Raw genomic sequence first — 18,804 nt, forward strand, 5'->3', positions numbered from 1 at the left:
GTGTGGGCTGACGAGAATCCGCACGCAATTGTGCAATCACGTCATCAACACAGACTATCTGTGAACGTTTGGGCAGGCATTGTTGGTGATGTCTTGATTGGGCCCCATGTTCTTCCACCTACGCTCAATGGAGCACGTTATCATGATTTCATACGGGATACTCTACCTGTGCTGCTAGAACATGTGCCTTTACAGGTACGACACAACATGTGGTTCATGCACGATGGAGCTCCTGCACATTTCAGTCGAAGTGTTCCTACGCTTCTCAACAACAGATTCGGTGACCGATGGATTGGTGGAGGCGGACCAATTCCATAGCCTCCACGCTCTCCTGACCTCAACCCTCTTGACTTTCATTTATGGGGTCATTTGAAAGCTCTTGTCTACGCAACCCCGGTACCAAATGTAGAGACTCTTCGTGCTCGTATTGTGATACAATACGCCATTCTCCAGGGCTGCATCAGCGCATCAGGGATTCCATGTAAGGGAGGGTCGATGCATGTACCCTCGCTAACGGAGGACATTTTGAACATTTCCTGTAACAAAGTGTTTGAAGTCACGCTGGTACGTTCTGTTGCTGTGTGTTTCCATTCCATGATTAATGTGATTTGAAGAGAAGTAATAAAATGAGCTCTAACATGGAAAGTAAGCGTGTCCGGACACATGTCCACATAACATATTTTCTTTCTTTGTGTGTGAGGAATGTTTCCTGAAAGTTTGCCCGTACCTTTTTATAACACCCTGTATAAGATGCCGTATACAAAATCCTATTTGGTATGATGAATACCAGCTCACTCTAATTGTAGAAATGTAGAAATATAATGTTCGACTTCTAACAATACCACCACTTGCAAAGTAGGTTAGAAATCAGATTAATAATGTTGCTCACGCAGCATATGTTCGATTTATCGGGCAACAACAAAGTTATTGACTGTGGATGGTATCGTCAGAGTGGAAATAATGAAATCACTGTAAAAAAGTCATTAATTTTGGTACTTATCTTGAATGGATTACCACGTAGATTTCGTGGAAGTTGCTATGATTCATGTTGTTGATTCTAGGGTGATTCCACTTTGACTGCTAGAAGGTCCAGATCTGTATTTTAGCAATATTTGAAGACCTAACAAATGCGTTTTTCAGGAAATTCTTAATGATCAAACAATCCCAGATCAGAACAATGGTATGGAGGAAACAATTTTTGACTTGGTGTTCACGATCCACATTTTTATTAAACTTCTTGTAAATTCACGTATACTTATTCTTAATTGTCACATCATCAAGAAAACAGTTTTGTATCAATCTTCATATATTTAATTTCCACTTTAACCAAACACAAGACTCGACTGTTCTTTTAAAAGCGAAATAACAACTTAACTTCTGCAAAGTGAAACAAAGACTGCTCTGTGCGCATTCGTGCCAAAACGGTTACAAGCAAGTCAAAGATTATGACAGTCTCACAGAAATGAATACACACAAGAACCATATCACTGTAATATATCGATACATCGGAGTACCTATACATTAATAAAACCAGATGTGAATATTGTCACAAAAATATGTCTGTTACTTCTCAGAAAAGTAGTACGATATTACTGGTATCGAGAAGTGGGGTTGGAGCGCCGTAATGGCCACGTAAATAAAGAACCATTACAGACTGCAGCATTAGGAGTATGCAGCTGGCCGCAATCATTGCCATTAATTATCTAGGTGTAACGCTGCAAAGCGATATGAAGTGGAATTATGAAGACTGCAAGAGCCCTCAAGTGCGAGAACTGTCACACTATCAGATTAACAGTTCGTGTATCCAACTTGCTAACAGGATTAATATACAGAAGAATGGAAAAGAAAGTGTTCGAAAATATGAGGAAAATATGCGTAAACTATAGAGAGAGACGGGTAATATACAACATGTACAAGAGCCAAAGAAGAATAAGGGTGGAACGCCAAGAACAAAGTGCTCGGATTAAAAACGGTGTAAGACAGGGATGCAGTCTTTCTCCGCTACTGTTGAATCTATGCATCAAAGAAGAAATTATGGAGATAAAAGAAAGCTACAAGAGTGGGTTTAAAATTCAGGGCGGAATGATATCAATGATAAGATTCGCTGATGACATTGCTATCTTCAGTGGAAATGAAACAGAATTACAGGATCTATTGAATGGAATGCACAATCTAATGATGCGGAATATGAACTGAGAGTAAACTGAAGAAAGATGAAAATAATGATAAGTAGCAGGAATGAGAACAGTGATAAGCTTAACATCAGGACTGATGGTCAAGACGTAAATAAAGTTAAGGAATTCTGCTACCTAGGCAGCAAAATAAACCATGACAGGTGGAGCAAGGTCGACATCAAACGCAGACTAGCACTGGCAAAAAGTGCATTCCTGGCCAAGAGTAGTATACTAGTATCAAACATAAGCCTTAAATTGAAAAAGTAATTTCTGAGAATGTACTTTTGGAACACAGCATTTAATGGCAGTGAAATATGGACTGTGGCAAAACCTGAACAGAAGAGAATCGAAGCATTTGAGATGTGATGTTACAGACGAATGTTGAAATTATGTGGAGTGATAAGGTAAGGAATGAAGAAGTTCTGTGCAGAATGTGAGAGGAAAGAACTAATGAAAATCACTGACAAGAAGAAGGGTCAAGATGACAGGACATCCGTTAAGATATCATGGAATGACGTGCATGGTACTAGAGGGAGCTGTAGAAGGTAAAAACTGTAGAGAAAGCAGAGACTGGAATACATCCAGGAATTAATTGAGGGCGTAGGTTGCAAGTGCTGTTCTGACACGAAGAGGAACTGATGGTGGGCCGCATCTAACCAGTCAGAAGGTTAATGAGTCAAAAAATAAAATTGCAGCAGCAATTTAGGTTGGTAGTAGGGAAGGCGAATGCTACACTTCGTTTTATTGCGAGAATTTTGGGAAAGTGTAGCGCATCCATAAAGGAGACGGCGTATAGGACGCTCGTGCGACCGACTCTTGAGTAATGTTCAAGCATTTCCCCACCATGTCGGAATGAAGGAAGAAATGGAAGCAGTTCAGAGGACTGCTTCTGGATTGGTTACCGGTAGGTTCGATAAGGAAGAAAGTGTTACAGGGATGCTTCGTGAACTCAAATGGGAATTACTGGAGAGAAGAAGATGCTCTTTCCGCAATGCCCTATTGCCCAAATCTAGAGAATCGGTATTTGAGCCCGACTACACAACGATTCTGCTGCCGCCAACGTTCGTTTAGCGTAAGGACCATGAAGATAGGATGTGAGAACTTAGGACTGGTGCAGAGGTTTTCAAAGAGTCGTTTGTATCTCGTACCATTTGCGAGTGGAACAGGAGAGGAAGTTACTAATAGTTGCATAAGGTCCCCTCCACCACCCACCGTAAGGTGGTCTGCGGTGTATGTATGTAGAGGTAGATGCAGATGTCTCTTTTCGTAAACGTGCAGAATATAATCTCGATGGACGAAACATTATGTCATCCGGTTTCAAAGAACACACTGGTCTCCTTGGAGCGCTGTAGACTGCGTAGAAATGGTACCAGGTGGTCATTTTACCTTCGACCGCTGACGCAGATCATGACAGTGATGTGGTGTCGATGGGCCAGTCGGTTGTATGGAACCAACGCAGTAAGCAGTAAGATGGGTGGATGCGAATGGCAGATAGGAGCTATCGTGTTTGGACTTAACCATGACCTCACCGCGTGTGAAGTTGCCCGACTTTTGCGCTTACTAAACGAACCTGAGACGAAACTCGCTGCTTTTCTTTGAACATTTTCAGTTTCCTTTTCCAATCGTACCACGCAAGAGTCTCAGGTGTAGGAGCAATACTTAAATATTGACCGAACCAGGATTCGCCGAATAAAGCTCAGTCTTCCATCTGCCTTCCCCACAACTGATATTGTGTGGTTGTTGCATTTCAAATCGGTCCCGTACGCTGACCCTCAGATGGATGTAAATGCTACCACTGATATTTAGGTAATCATGTAATCACGCAATAATATGTCTTTTCGCATGCTTACGCATATATATTACCTTTAAGGGTGATGGTTCAAATGGCTCTAAGCACTATGGGACTTAACATCTGAGGTCATCAGTCCCCTAGACTTAGAACTACTTAAACCTAAATAACCTAAGGACGTCACACACATCCATGCCCGAGGCAGGATTCGAACCTGCGACCGTAGCAACAGCGCGGTTCCGGACTAAAGCGCCGAGAACCGTTCGGCCACAGCGGCCGGCCTTTATGGTGAGAGTCAATTGATAATCCCTAAACCAAGCATCGATACTCTGCCGGTCTTCCTGCTTTTCACTACGCTTTTCTGCCCTTGAGAGTTCTCCGGATGCAATAGCACCAACGGGGCTCAGCCACATGGAGTTATCCACCAATATTATTACCTTTTTGAACTTGCGATTGTGATGCGTCTACTTCCGACTTCATCCTGAGCAGTTATTTATTTGGAATACTAACATAAGACATTGGTAGTTCCCATGATTGCGAATGTCTGAAATTTTCAAACAATAGTATGTTTGATGTGGGATAAATGTGAGATTACATGAAGCTTCTTGTTTGTGAGATGTGACGTGTGTCTTCAGTTGCGTTTCAGCGTTGACAGGTGGTGGCAGTATGCAGAAAAATGGACGTGTTGTAATAGACCTCTCAAGTGAATCATCAACCTGCAGCTGGGGTATCTAAGCCGATTCCACAATGGCAGCGGCTGCCAGTCCCGAGCAAATTGTTCTCTAGAACTTAAACGCTGTCTTTGTTAACATGTTTAAAGGCGGATGCTGTCCGATGTGGCGCAGGTTGTCAATAGGCGGAACATGTGTAAGGTAGCAACAGGTTACTCAGAGGAAACTGACCGCAAGACGAGTCTGAGAGGACGACCAATCACTCGTACGTGGCAGGGGGTACAGGCTCCGTGATTACCTCGCCAGTGACTCACTCCGCAGCGAGGAAAAACTCGTTCGGCGGCTTCCGCCAGCAGCTTCTGCAGCCACTGTGCCGCATCGCGGCCTGTGTACCAGTGTAGGGCCCAGACTCTGAGAAGGTTCACCTTTTGCAATGCATCAGTGCTGATTTACCATTTACCAGTCTACGCTGCTCTGCAAAACTTGAGAACGAGTTACGTAACGTTATGGAACTTATTTATTACTGATGGAAATTAATTAAAGAGCGAGAACATATTGCGAGAGGACTCCCAAGCGTGCACAGAGAGCCGGACGTCACATATCGTGAGATCAGCGTGGCTGTAGTGCCAAAAAGGCTGGCCCCGCAGCACGAGGCAGTTGAAGGAACAGGAAAAGGCATGTTGCGTCAATAAGCGAGCAGTCACGATGCACTGTGATGCTGTTCTTCAGTACAGTATGGTTTGGAGACAACATTTAGATGACTTCACACGGGGAAGAATTTTCGGGTAACCGAAAGAAGGACGAAGTGTTACGAATGCAGCCCACGAATTTGGTATTGCTCACAATATTGTTTCACGTGCATGGAGAGCGTTCCGAACTGCAGGTACTGCTGTCCGAAGGAGAAGTGGTGATCGACCACGGTCAACTGCAGCAGCAGATAACCGCTGCATTGTGCAGCCGATATGAAGGGACACACGTCAAACATTGGGTAGAACTACGTTACTGGCCATTAAAATTGCTGCACCAAGAAGAAATGCAGATGATAAACGGGTATTCATTGGACAGATATATTATACTAGAACTGACATGTGATTACATTTTCACGCAATTTGGGTGCATAGATGCTGAGAAATCAGTACCCAGAACAACCACCTCTGGCCGTAACAACGGCCTTGATACGCCTGGGCATTGAGTCAAACAGAGCTTGGATGGCCTATACAGGTACAGCTTCAACACGATACCACAGTTCATCAAGAGTAGTGACTGGCGTATTGTGACGAGCCAGTTGCTCGGCCACCATTGACCAGACGTTTTCAATTGGTGAGAGATCTGGAGAATGTGCTGGCCAGGGCAGCATTCGTACATTTTCTGTATCCAGAAAGGCCCGTACAGGACCTGCGACACGCGGTCGTGCATTATCCTGCTGCAATGTAGGGTTTCGCAGGGATCGAATGAAGGGTAGAGCCACGGGTCGTAACATATCTGAAATGTAACGTTCAGTGTTCAAAGTGCCGTCAATGCGAACAAGAGGTGACCGAGACGTGTAACCAATGGCACCCCATACCATCACGCCGGGTGATACGCCAGTATGGCGATGACGAATACACGCTTCCAATGTGCGTTCACCGAGATGTTGCCAAACACGGATGCGACTATCATGATGCTGTAAACAGAACCCAGATTCACCCGAAAAAATGACGTTTTGCCATTCGTGCACCCAGGTTCGTCGTCGAGTACACCATCGCAGGCGCTCCTGTCTGTGATGCAGCGTCAAGGGTAACCGCAGCCATGGTCTACATGCTGCTAGTCCATGCTGCTGCAAACGTCGTCCAACTGTTCGTGCAGATGGTTGTTGTCTTGCAAAGGTCCTCATCTGTTGACTCAGGGATCGAGACGTGGCTGCACGATCTGTTACAGCCATGTGGATGAGATGCCTGTCATCTCGACTGCTAGTGATTCGAGGCCGTTGGGATCCAGCACGGCGTTCCGTATTACCCTCCTAAACCCACCGATTCCATATTCCGCTAACAGTCATTGGATCTCGACGAAGGCGAGCAGCAATGTTACGATACATAAACCGCAATCGCGATAGCCTACAATCCGACCTTTATCAAAGTCGGAAACGTGATGGTACGCATTTCTCCTCCTTACACGAGGCATCACAACAAAGTTTCACCAGGCAACGCCGGTCATCTGCTGTTTGTGTATGAGAAATCGGTTGGAAACTTTCCTCATGTGAGCACGTTGTAGGTGTCGCCACCGTCGCCAACCTTGTGGGAATGCTCTGAAAAGCTAATCATTTGCATATCGCAGCATCTTCTACCTGTCGGTTAAATTTCACGTCTGTATCACGTCATCTTCGTGGTGTAGCAATTTTAATGGCTAGTAGTGTAAAATATAATTTAACTGGGCTGCAAGGCACGCAATCTCACGTTCAATATTGGCACGGCGACTGCATGGGGCTGGTATTTTTGCCAGGAGACCAGCACGTTGTCCTTCGTCGACACCCGCACATCAGCGGCACCGTTTGTGCCAAGATCGTTGGGACTGGACCAACGAGGAGCGGGATCACGTGCTATTCTGATGAGAGCAGATTCACTTTGAGTAGTGATTCCTGGTGTATGCTCATACTGTAAGAGCTGTGAGCACGTAACACTCGCAGGAATATTGTCGAACATTGTGGTTGCGGTGGTCCGCCTGCATCTCGTGGTCGTGCGGTAGCGTTCTCGCTTCCCACGCGCGGGTTCCCGGGTTCGATTCCCGGCGGGGTCAGGGATTTTCTCTGCCTCGTGATGGCTGGGTGTTGTGTGCTGTCCTTAGGTTAGTTAGGTTTAAGTAGTTCTAAGTTCTAGGGGACTTATGGCCACAGCAGTTGAGTCCCATAGTGCTCAGAGCCATTTGAACCATTTTTTTGCGGTGGTCCGGGTGTTATGCTGTGTTTGTGTTATGCTGTGTTTCATGGACTTATTGACCTCCCAATCTTTGAAGACGGAACACTCACCGGTCAACGTTACGGTGACACGGTATTCCTTCCGCATGTGCACATTTTCAGGGGTGCACTCTGCTCTGACTTCACTTCATTTTTGTGGATGACAAGGCGAAACCACGTCGAACAGTGCAGGAGTGGAGGAGCTTTCAGAACGAGAGGATATTCGGCGAATGGACTGGCCTACCTGTTCCACGTGTGGTATGTGATGGGAAGACGTAGTGCAGCACGTCCAGTGCACCAACGACCATCCCGCGCTAGTGGAGGATTGCAGCGTCCTACCGTAAGAACTCCGGATCAACATCGTGGCCAGCAGGGGAGCACGTTGCGGAGCATGTATTGATGTCTGTGTTGATCGCACACCCTTTTAAGAACCATGTCCCACATTTTGCAGTGTCCAGGAGACCATCACAAATCGCGGTGGTATCATTGTAGTCACTGTCTTTGAATAAAAGTGTCATTTCTGTTCGTCTCCCTAATTATTTCTATCTGAACTATACTGTAGCAGTCCTTTCTATGCATGGTCTAAATTTCATCGAGCTATCTTACTTGGCAGTATACATCACACGAAACTTACTTTCCTCGTTAAGTTTTACGCGCCAGTTGAAAGGAGTTGCCGGCCGGAGTGGTCGAGCGGTTAAAGGCGCTACAGTCTGGAACCGCACGCCCGCTACGGTCGCAGGTTCGAATCCTGCATCGGGCATGGATGTGAGTGATGTCCTTAGGTTAGTTAGGTTTAAGTAGTTCTAAGTTCTAGGGGACTTATGACCACAGCAGTTGAGTCCCATAGTGCTCAGAGCCATTTTTGAAAGGAGTGTGTCATAACTCCCCATTACATTGAAAACAATATAGTCAACTTGGCGCTATTCCTTGCATTGTGTAAGCTGTCAGATATCGATAGTAACAATCTGATGGCGGAACATGGGAGCGGGATTCTAAGCATTGTTGTGAGACTAGGTCTGTCTGCGAGGGTGAAAGTAGTAGTGTCGGTCGAAAGCTAGGAGACAGAAGACGTGTCACGCTGCCCTCACGTCGGTGATGGCAGATCTCACCACACTCATGGCCTGACTTCATTTGTACAGCCAGGAGAGATTTAGATGGCTTAACTACGCTTAAAGATGAAATTCAAGGTAAAATTGGCAAGCATAGCGCAAAAGCAATTTCACAGTTAGGCTCGTGATTGTTAGTCCGAATTTGCAATAATCCCATGTTTTGCTTATCAGTGAAAGAAGCCTCCTCCAAATAATAATAATTATTCTTCGCATCTAATTCATAAATATGCTGTGGTTATTATATATTAATGTAATTTTGAAATTGAAATAATTTGTTAATCTGGCACTCAGCCAATATTGATCCCTGTGTCATTGTAATTGTCATTGTCTTTTATTGGTCATGATAATTCTGAAGTTTTTAAATAGACTTAATTTATGAAATCCCTTCTCACAAGTTATTTAGTTGTTAACAGGAACCAAGCAAACTCCTTTTTGTTAAATTCATTCTTAGTAACAAACAAGCTTTAGCCGCTGCTGCTGCGCATTGCTGTAAACCGCATGGAAGAAGGCAGTCATCTGAAGAGGTGGGTGCAAAACTTAGGGCCAAAACAGAGACACTGACACACCACAACATTTCATGTACTCTAATCAAGTAAATTACATTGCACAAGTCAGATTCTGTATCACCTGTAAATTCTAGTTCAAAACGCAGTCAGATAGCTTAAGTATTCATTGTTACAGGTTGATTTGTTCCTGTAGTTTTTCATATTCAAATACGCAGTTAGACAGCTTATCCACATGTTACTTTTAAGTTTTTCATTTAACAATCTGTTGAGAGCTTAAATGGCAGTGAAACTGACACTCATACAACACCCACACAGTGTTATGCAAGTTAGATTCCGTTTACTGATAGCTCAGGTTGCTTATCGAGTCCATTTTCACTGACGAGCATAGGTATATTGGCTGTAGCTAAGTTACATATTGGTTGAATATACGTTACACGGTGTGTAAGACGAACTTTTAAATTGTATAACGTATTTGCATAAAAGTTTAACGGAATCCACTTTATTTAGACAGAAAAGAATTTTATTCGCCTACGAAATAATTTTAAGTTCCCCTGCCACAGTATTACTGATCACCTTTAATTTTAATTACCGTTGTGTGGAGGGATTTCTAACGCTGTAGCTTACAGCCCCATCTAGAGCCAGAATCGGCCATGGGACAGAGGATTCATCTGACCTCTGACTTCCCTACAGAAAGTAACCCAAATATTTCTTACTGTTTAGAATCCTGCAAGAGGTCTGTAAAACAACAACTTCGATAAAAGAAACTGATTTTGTTATTTTGTGAAAGATTACAGGCTACCTTAGGACATACTTTATTGACATTGTTCATAGAGTACATCTGATCGATTTCGGAATATACAATCCATCATCGTAAACATGTACAAGGGAAAAAATATTCCCGGTTTTTAACAAGAAGGAACAATACCAAAACGCTAACACAAATAGAAATTATAAATGTACAATTACAGTTAGGACTAAAACTCAATCTAAGGAAAGTAAAAAATGTGACAAAAACAGACTGAATAACTGTTCAATGCCGGTCACTGATGCGTATTAAACACAGTGCCTACAACAGAAGTCTGTGACATTCACACTGTACAGCACACCACTGGAATTGAAATATTTTCATTTTTTGTTAACATTGCAGGGCAATCACCGGAGCTTTATTTCTAGTAAATATGAAATGAGCCATTAGTGAGCTTTCGCCCTCATTCCATAATTCCAACTAATCAAAATAATAGCATGGTCTACACGATCAAATATATCTGTTAAATTAAAGACGACATATGCTGTCCTCAAATTCCCCGTTATCGCTGTAAGTGTCTCGCGTGCAGACCAATGAATTGCATTTTCTGTTTAAGACTGTGAATTCCTGTCTCCATAGACCCAAAAAGCTACTCTTCGCAAACACGACAGTATTGCTTATGGATGCTTAGTTCTCGCGCTTGTTTCGACAGCTTTTTGTTAGTTTCACTGAAGCTTGTTACTACTGTGCACCGACTCAGTGCACTAATGATATGTCAAGACATTTAATAGATGCACATGCGCAGTCGTGATGTTGGCAGTTGTGATTTGTATTGATTACTGTGTAGATTACTTCTTTGTGTCCTTATTATTATTCAAACCAGAATATGGCTAAGAATAAGCAAATCCTGTCTCTACAATATACGGGTCTTACTCAGTCTTCTATGACGTGCGCTTAGCTTTGATGTCAAAAAATTCCTTCTTGGAGACGATACGTGCTGACTAGTAGCAAACCACTGTTTCGAGGGAGCTTTTCTTGAGTCTGGACTCTGGAGTTGGCCGCTTGAAACGCTACGGAAACGAGTATATCAGCTGGATTAGTGTGTCATTCATTGCCGTATCGGAAGAACGTCTGCCGTGATGGTGCAGTTCACCCTAGGTATATTGGGCGAGAACTCTCAACAACGCAACAATCCGTACATAAGGAACTTTGTAAAGCTCGAAGACGTCTCCTTCCTTCCACTGCAATAACTGTATCCCAATAAGGCAATGAAGAGTGTACACGTTAAAAAATTATCTAGCCATAATACCTACTATATCATCCACTGAACGTTTCAAAAATTTTACCAGTTCACGAGTGGTGCATGCGATTTTCGCCGAACTGAGGCCATTATCGAGGCTAGGGGCAGCGTTAAACGCTATCTGCTGGTGGTGACTATTTTTTTTTGTCCTTTGTACTTATCCATGGAAAGTGGTTTCTCCCGGATACATTCAAAACCTGGCTAGCTAGATTTCACGATGAGTGTAAACTATCACAACACGTGTCCACGATACTGCTTTTGGGCAAATATTATCGTTTTATATTTAATTATTTCTTTAAATTAGACCATAAGAGACTCAATTTCATTTTTTCTAATTATTCCTTCATGCGATAGAAAGTTCCACAAAAAATGCGATTGACTCCATTAAAAGCTGCAAACTATCACGTTCGAAGTCCCGTTCTTCTCAGCCGCCATCAAAGAGCTTGGCAGCACCAGCCCGGTGCCTTTTGTGGACTGAGGTTGTGCTGACAGACTACGAGGACCGCTTCGTCTGGTGCAGGCTCTTTCTAAACCTCCAATGATCTCTGTGGTAGCTTCCCAGCTACCCCATTATTTTATCTCAAATGAATCTGAAAGTACTTAAGTATCTACTGGGCGAGCATTGCCGATTTCCCACGAGTTTGGACGTAATTTCGTTGAAAAGTTAAGGAAAAATAATTAAGCCTGAATTGTTCGAACGTATACTCACAGTTAGTTGACTGTCTGAGGAATGTCTTCAGCTTTATTACGTAGTCAGTCATTCGCTTCCTGCAACAGAACAAGAAACAAAGTCGTCAGCGTTGCGTAGTAACAGAAAACGGAAACAGTGCAATGTTCATCTAAAGATTCATCTGAAATAAACACAGGAAAAAGTCCGTGTGAATCCATACTGAAAGCGAAGTATGATCAGCCCAATCTGCTCCTTAGCATAACAGAACAAGTTATTTCTTATTAACTGTTTTAGTTCAACTAACAGATTCCGTCGCTCAGTGGGTGTCATAGTACAAATTCAAAAGTCTGGGGTTCAAATCTCCTTTGATCCTTCGATTTCGTCGGTCACCTCAAACTGACTCGTTCCACATAATTTCGATAAAAAATATTCAAATGATCTATGGACATGTAACCAACTATCTTCTTTGACCTCTGGACTTGATTTTTCGGTGTTAAGAATTCCAAACTGCACCGTGGTTAATTGTCCATCTTTAACACCGTGTCCCCCCTGTAATGGACAGCTGTATTTTACTAGGACCAAAGATTTGACTGAGGGGCCTCAATCACTTCTGCAGTATTATCCAGTAGAATGCAGTCCAGAGACACACATGACTCACTTGAGTTGTAATCTCAACGCAGTTCGTTGTGTCTCCTTGGGGGAAAGTTGAACTACTCAAAAAATAATATTCTATGATTACAATACAGACATGTCAGAAATGGAATCAGTCAACGCATACATATATGTGAGTAACAGTTTATAGGGTTGCAAAATTGTGTGCTCACATACGTTCAATCGTAGGTGATGTAAGAGTCAGACATAAGCTCATTGGCAGAATAGTGGGAAAATGGAGTCGTTCTACAAAGGAGAGCGCTTATAAACTACCGACCGATGTGGCGCAGTGGTCTGTATACTGGACTCACATTCGGGACGACGAAGGTTCAAATCTCCGTCCGGCCAGCCAGAGTTAAGTTTTCCTTGATTTCCTTAAATCGCTCCACCCAAGTGCCCGGATGGTTCCTTCGATAAGGGCACGGCCTACTCAACCATTTTGTAATTCGAGCTTGTGCTCCGTCTCTAATGACCGTGCTGTTGTCGCGGCGTTAAACTCTTAATTTTCCTTCCTTCTTGCTTATAAATCATTTGTAGGCCTGCGTCCCATCTGTATCTATACTAATAATGAAATTGTAAAATCGTCGTCTTGCCTGAACACGCTAAGCTCCAAAACCACGAGGCAAATTGTCATGGGGTTTTCACAGGTAACACGAGCATAGTTTGGGGCAACATACAGGATTTATTTCATAAAAATCAAAACGGCGAAAAAATATCGTAATTTAATATATGAGAAAAAGTACCACCACAGTTGTATCTTGAGAATGACTTTAATGCCTCACACGACTAGTTTTGGTGAAACAATAAAGTCATTCTCAAGATACAGCTGTAGAGGTATTTTTTCTTATATATTTTTTCAGCTAAAGTCCCTTGTCCATGCAGTAGGATGGTAATCCATAAATCGTAATTTAATGTTTTATCTAAAATCGTCTGCTCAGCGAAGTAGCTCGGATGTTGACCTTAGTGACACGATTATCACGGCGCAGTACACTGGAGAACCAGCAGATGGCGTTGCTATTTTTTTTTAGTATGACAAGGAAACAATAGATAGCGCAACTAGTTTTTTAAACTCAGTGATGATGTATTTTGGGAAGTTTACATCAGCGACAGAATTAAGTGCTGCACCTTATCCTTACGGATACAGTCTAACAGAAAATTTACTTGGCTTGGGTATACGGATTTACTCATTTCATTTTGCCAATTAAAAGCTTAACGACACCGCTTTGCGTCTTTCAATGGGTTTTATTCATATTTGACTTCTTTCCTAGCCACGTCTGTTTTGCATCAGTGAATGAAGTATTTTAGAAATTTACTTCAGTGACGGAATAAAGTGCCACAGATTTTTTATTTATCAATATAAACTAACACAGCTTGGCTAGGATAAACAGATTATTTGATTTCTCTAGGTACATCAAAAACTTGACGACATTGCTTTGCTCCATTCGAGTGGTTTTATTTACAATCATTGAAGTAAAAAGCAAATTTATTGATTTTTCTTTGTGATTTGGATGCCTAATCATTACATTATGATTTCGTTTTGTTTACGAATAAATATGCCTAGAGAACGGTTGAGTCTCTCTGAATAAACCAGAACGGCTGAAAGGCTGTGGGCTATGTTGTCTTAATTCAAATGGTTCAAATGGCTCTGAGCACTATGGGACTTAACATCTGAGGTCATCAGTCCCCTAGATCTTAGAACTACTTAAACCTAAATAACCTAAGGACATCACACACATCCATGTCCGAGGCAGGATTCGAACCTGCGACCGCGCGGTTCCAGACAGTAGCGCCTAGAACCGCTCGGCCACCCCGGCCGGCTGTCTTAATTCCCAGTGCGCCTATGTTATGCCGTGACCATAAACAAAGCACAAGGCCGGAAGCTGCGTGCCGGCCGTGGTGGCCGAGCGGTTCTAGGTGCTTCAGTCCGTTACCGCGCGATTGCTACGTTCGCAGGTTCTAATCCTGCATCGGGCATGGATGTGTGTGCTGTCCTTAGGTTAGTTAGGTTTAAATAGTTCTAAGTTCTAGGGGACTGATGACCTCAGATGTTAAGTTCCATAGTGCTCAGAGCCATTTCTGAACCGGAAGCTGTGTGCTGCGGGCGTGGACATTAGGGTTAGTTGCTCCACGCATGGCAAATTCTACGTGACTGTCCCTTGTTATTGAAGCAAACAGGCTGTTGGTTCACGTCCCAAAGCATACTACTTCAGACATTGTATACAAAGAACCCTTTTAAGTCGAACACAAATTTCACCCTTCCGGAGTCTTGGACACAGCTAGAAATAAATACCAGGAAAATGCTGGGTTTTTCAGCTAGTTTGATAATATTGCCCAAGGTTGTTGGACCCATACAAAATAGGATTAATGCTTACAAGATGGGAAAAAAATGATCTTCATTACGCATATTAAAGGTGTCAGTGGCCCAGAAAGGAGTACAAAAGGAGTACAATGCGACAGTAATAAAAATTTTTGATCATTTGCCCAATACGATTAAATGTCTGCGAAGAATCAAAACAAGTGTTAAATCTACCTAAAATCATTTCTCCTGGACAACATCTACTCCATGAACAAACTTGTATTTAAAAATTCGTAGCCTATAAAAAATAATAAAAACTAGTCTTTAAGTGTAAGGACTAAAAACACTGTCATCATCAATGCTAACACTAATCATGTATCATGTATACCTGTAAACTCATTCGTTCCACATCATTTCTATAAAAGAATATTTCAAATGATTCATGGAATATGTAACTAACAAACTGATTTTGTGCCACTCAAGTGAGAGCGTCAGGGAAATGTTGAACGATCTGAAATGGTAGGTGCTTGAAGATGAACGCCAGATACCTCACGAAAGCCTGCTTGCATTCAACACTCAATATTAAGAGACATTCTTCAGCGTCTTACATATCACCCCCATTGGACCGCGAAGACAAGATGAGACTAATTACAGCACGCAGAGAAGCATTTAAACAGGAACGAGAAGAAACCCTGACGTGTGTTACCATGGTAAGCACTCTCTGACATGCACCTCACAGTTGTTTGCTGAGTATGTATGTAGATGCAGACGACAGGACAAGAGGCTCCGCGTATGGCTGGAAAGATTCCGTGAGTCTTCGGCGCCGCTTAGGTGCAAGCGGGCCAGATTGGCAGGTCGTTGCCCCCGCCCTCCGGAGCGACCTGCCTGCGCCGGCTGCCACCTACTGCCGCCTTCCGCAGACTGGAGGCGGCCTCTTGCCGCTTATAGCGCCGTTCGCGGCGTATAACGGTGCCTGCGGAAGCGCTGACGTCGATCTCCCGGTGTGTCAGGGGCCGCGAGAGTGCAGCTGCACTCTGTGCATCTTCTGTTGCGCTGCCGCTGTGCTGCGGTTCTTCCAGGCGGACGCATCTGAATACGCGCCGTGGTTACAGTTGTAAAACCACCGTAGGCTATCGTAGACTAGTTATCTTTCCTAGTAGCTGTGGTCAGTTAAGGCCGTACTCCCGTTACCTGTACATTAGGTGTGTTGCTTACCTATCGGACGTTACCTCGTAATGATTGGTTTCTTTACATATACGATCAGCGTCTTGATAGCGGTAAACAGTCTGGAAACCGCATAACCTACGGAATATTTTTGTTTACATAATTGTCGTCCGGAGGTTACTTAAAAATAAACAGTATTTATAGTAAATTTGAACAAGTCAATGATTAATTCAGGTTTTGTTTGAAAAAATGAAATGAAATGTCGTGTGACGAGGGCCTCCCGTTGGGTAGACCGTTCGCCTGGTGCAAGTCTTTCGATTTGACGCCACTTCGGCAACTTGCGCGTCGATGGGGATGAAATGAGGATGATTAGGACAACACAACACCCAGTCCCTGAGCGGAGAAAATCTCCGACCCAGCCGGGAATCGAACCCGGGCCCTTTGGATTGACAGTCTGTCGCGCTGACCATTCAGCTACCAGGGGCGGACTTTTGAAAATCGTTGGTTTGTAATGTGAAGCAGAGGGATGTAGCAGTAAAAATAAAGAAAACAATACAGATTCATTACATAGCGTTAGAAAACGCATTATCCCTGACAAAAAGGTAAAATAAATAAAAACCACAAAAGAAAAACCACAAACATCGCTACAATACTTCGTCGAACTCATACACACATCAAAAAAAGTTTTGCATCACCCCGGCTCTCAGAACTCCTGAAGATAGACGTTGACTGTGGATATTGTATCACGGACACAGTTCCTTGACTGTTCAGAGATGCCACTAAACCCGCCCAAAGATGTAAACAACCATGTATGAGCAGCGCCTATTAGACGGAGGCTGTCCCACAGCCGATCAGTTCCAGTCATTCCACCAGGAATGAGGTACACGGCTCGTGTTGTGTTTAGTTCAACCATGCCTAGACGGTCAATACCGCGGTTCGATCGCGTCCGCATTTGTGCCAGGAAGGGCTCTCAACAAGGGAAGTGTCCAGGCGTCTCGGAGTGAACCAAGTGATGTTGTTCGGACATGGAGGAGATACAGAGAGACAGGAACTGTCGATGACATTCCTCGCTCAGGCCGCCCAAGGGCTACTACTGTAGTGGATAACCGCTACCTACGGATTATGGCTCGGAGGAACCCTGAGTGCAACGTCACAATGTTGAATAATGCTTTTCGTGCAGCCACAGGACATCGTGTTACGACTCAAACTGTGAGCAATAGGCTGTATGTTGCGCAACTTCACTCCCGACGTCCATGGCGAGGTCTATCTTTGCTACCACGACACCATGCAGCGCGGTACAGATGTACCCAACAACATGACGAATGGACCGCTCAGGATTGTCATCATGTTCTCTTCACCAACGAGCTTCGCGTATGCCTTCAACCAGACAAGTCGGAGACGTGTTTGCAGACAACCCAGTCAGGCGCCTTAGACAGACTGTCCAGCGAGTGCAGCAAGCTGGAAGTTCTCTGCTGTTTTGGGGTGGCAGTAAGTGGGGCCGAAGTAAGCCGCAAGTGGTCATGGAAGGCGCCGTAACGGCTGTACGATACGTGACTGCCATCCTCCGACTGATAGTGCAACCATATCGGCAGCAAATTGGCGTTCGTCTTCACGGATGACAATTCGCGCCCCCATGTGCACAACTTGTGAATGACTTCCTTCAGGATAACGACATCGCTCGACTAGAGTGGTCTACATGTTCTACAGACATGAACCCTATCGAACATGCCTGGGATAGATTGAAAACGGCTATTTATGGACGATGTGACCCACCAACCACTCTGAGGGGTCTACGCCGAGTGGAACAATCTGGACCAACAGTGCCTTGATGAACTTGTGGACAGTACGCCACTACGAATACAGGTATGCATCAATGCGAGACGACGTGCTGCTGGGTATTAGAGGCACCGGTGTGTACAGCAATCTGGACGACCACCTCTGAAGGTCTCGCTGTATGGTGGTACAACATGCGATGTGTGGTTTTCATGAGCAATAAAAAGGGCGGCAATGATGCTTATGTTGACCTCTATTCCAGTTTTCTGTACAGGTTCCGCAACTCTCGGAACCGGGGTGACGCAAAACTTTTTTTATGTGTGTATAACACACGTTTCTGCTATTCATTGTTAAAAACCTCGTCCTCAAGGACACATACCTACACATACTGATGTATGCTGTGGTTATAATTAAACTTTCACTACCTGAGCCAGCATAGACGGAAAATTATTCAGCGTTTTGGTATCCAGCTTTATAGGAATTGTGTTCACATTGTTCGCTGCAGGGTTTGCGTTATCAGTTACGTTAGAGTTGCACATTGTTGCGGTACTGGTACGGAGAAGTAGGGTTGTAACACAAGCATCAGTTTGTATTATAGTTGCACACAGTCAAAATGGGTCTGGACAAGGTGAGGAGGGCTTCACTCTTAAATTGTTTTATCCAGAGAACAGCAACAGTGCTGCTGCTCTTTGACAGTCTCGACGCATTGCCCGCGAGGTCACTCGGTTGTTCAGTAACGCATTTGGAGAAAATCGAATCATTGGCCTATCGTTCCAAACAGAGTGTCCACCAAGATCACTAGATTTGAACCCGTGTGATTTCTGGCTACGGGGTTGCCCGGAGGACAGGATTTATCAACGGGACAGTAACGCACGATAGAAGTTGAAGTTGAGCATAGCGAGGGAGGTAACCAACATCCAGCCTGAGCTCTGTCGGCCTGCAGAAGACCAGTCTCTAGTGATGTCCCAGGCTGTCATGGATGTATTTTGATCATCACGCTGAGCAACATTTGTAACCTGGAGTGTAA

General features: G+C 43.9%; 1 protein-coding gene across 1 annotated transcript in view; it reads right to left on the reverse strand.

Moving 5' to 3' along the window:
- Positions 1–18,804, reverse strand: part of LOC126253485 (uncharacterized) — a 314,750-nt gene that overhangs the window by 140,500 nt on the left and 155,446 nt on the right. Inside the window, exon 2 of the mRNA XM_049954857.1 lies at positions 11,933–11,991. The gene's annotated coding sequence lies outside the window, so the exon portion shown is untranslated. The remainder of the gene's footprint in view (positions 1–11,932; positions 11,992–18,804) is intronic.

The sequence above is a fragment of the Schistocerca nitens genome, chromosome 4 (assembly GCF_023898315.1).
Source record: "Schistocerca nitens isolate TAMUIC-IGC-003100 chromosome 4, iqSchNite1.1, whole genome shotgun sequence".
Taxonomy (NCBI): domain Eukaryota; kingdom Metazoa; phylum Arthropoda; class Insecta; order Orthoptera; family Acrididae; genus Schistocerca; species Schistocerca nitens.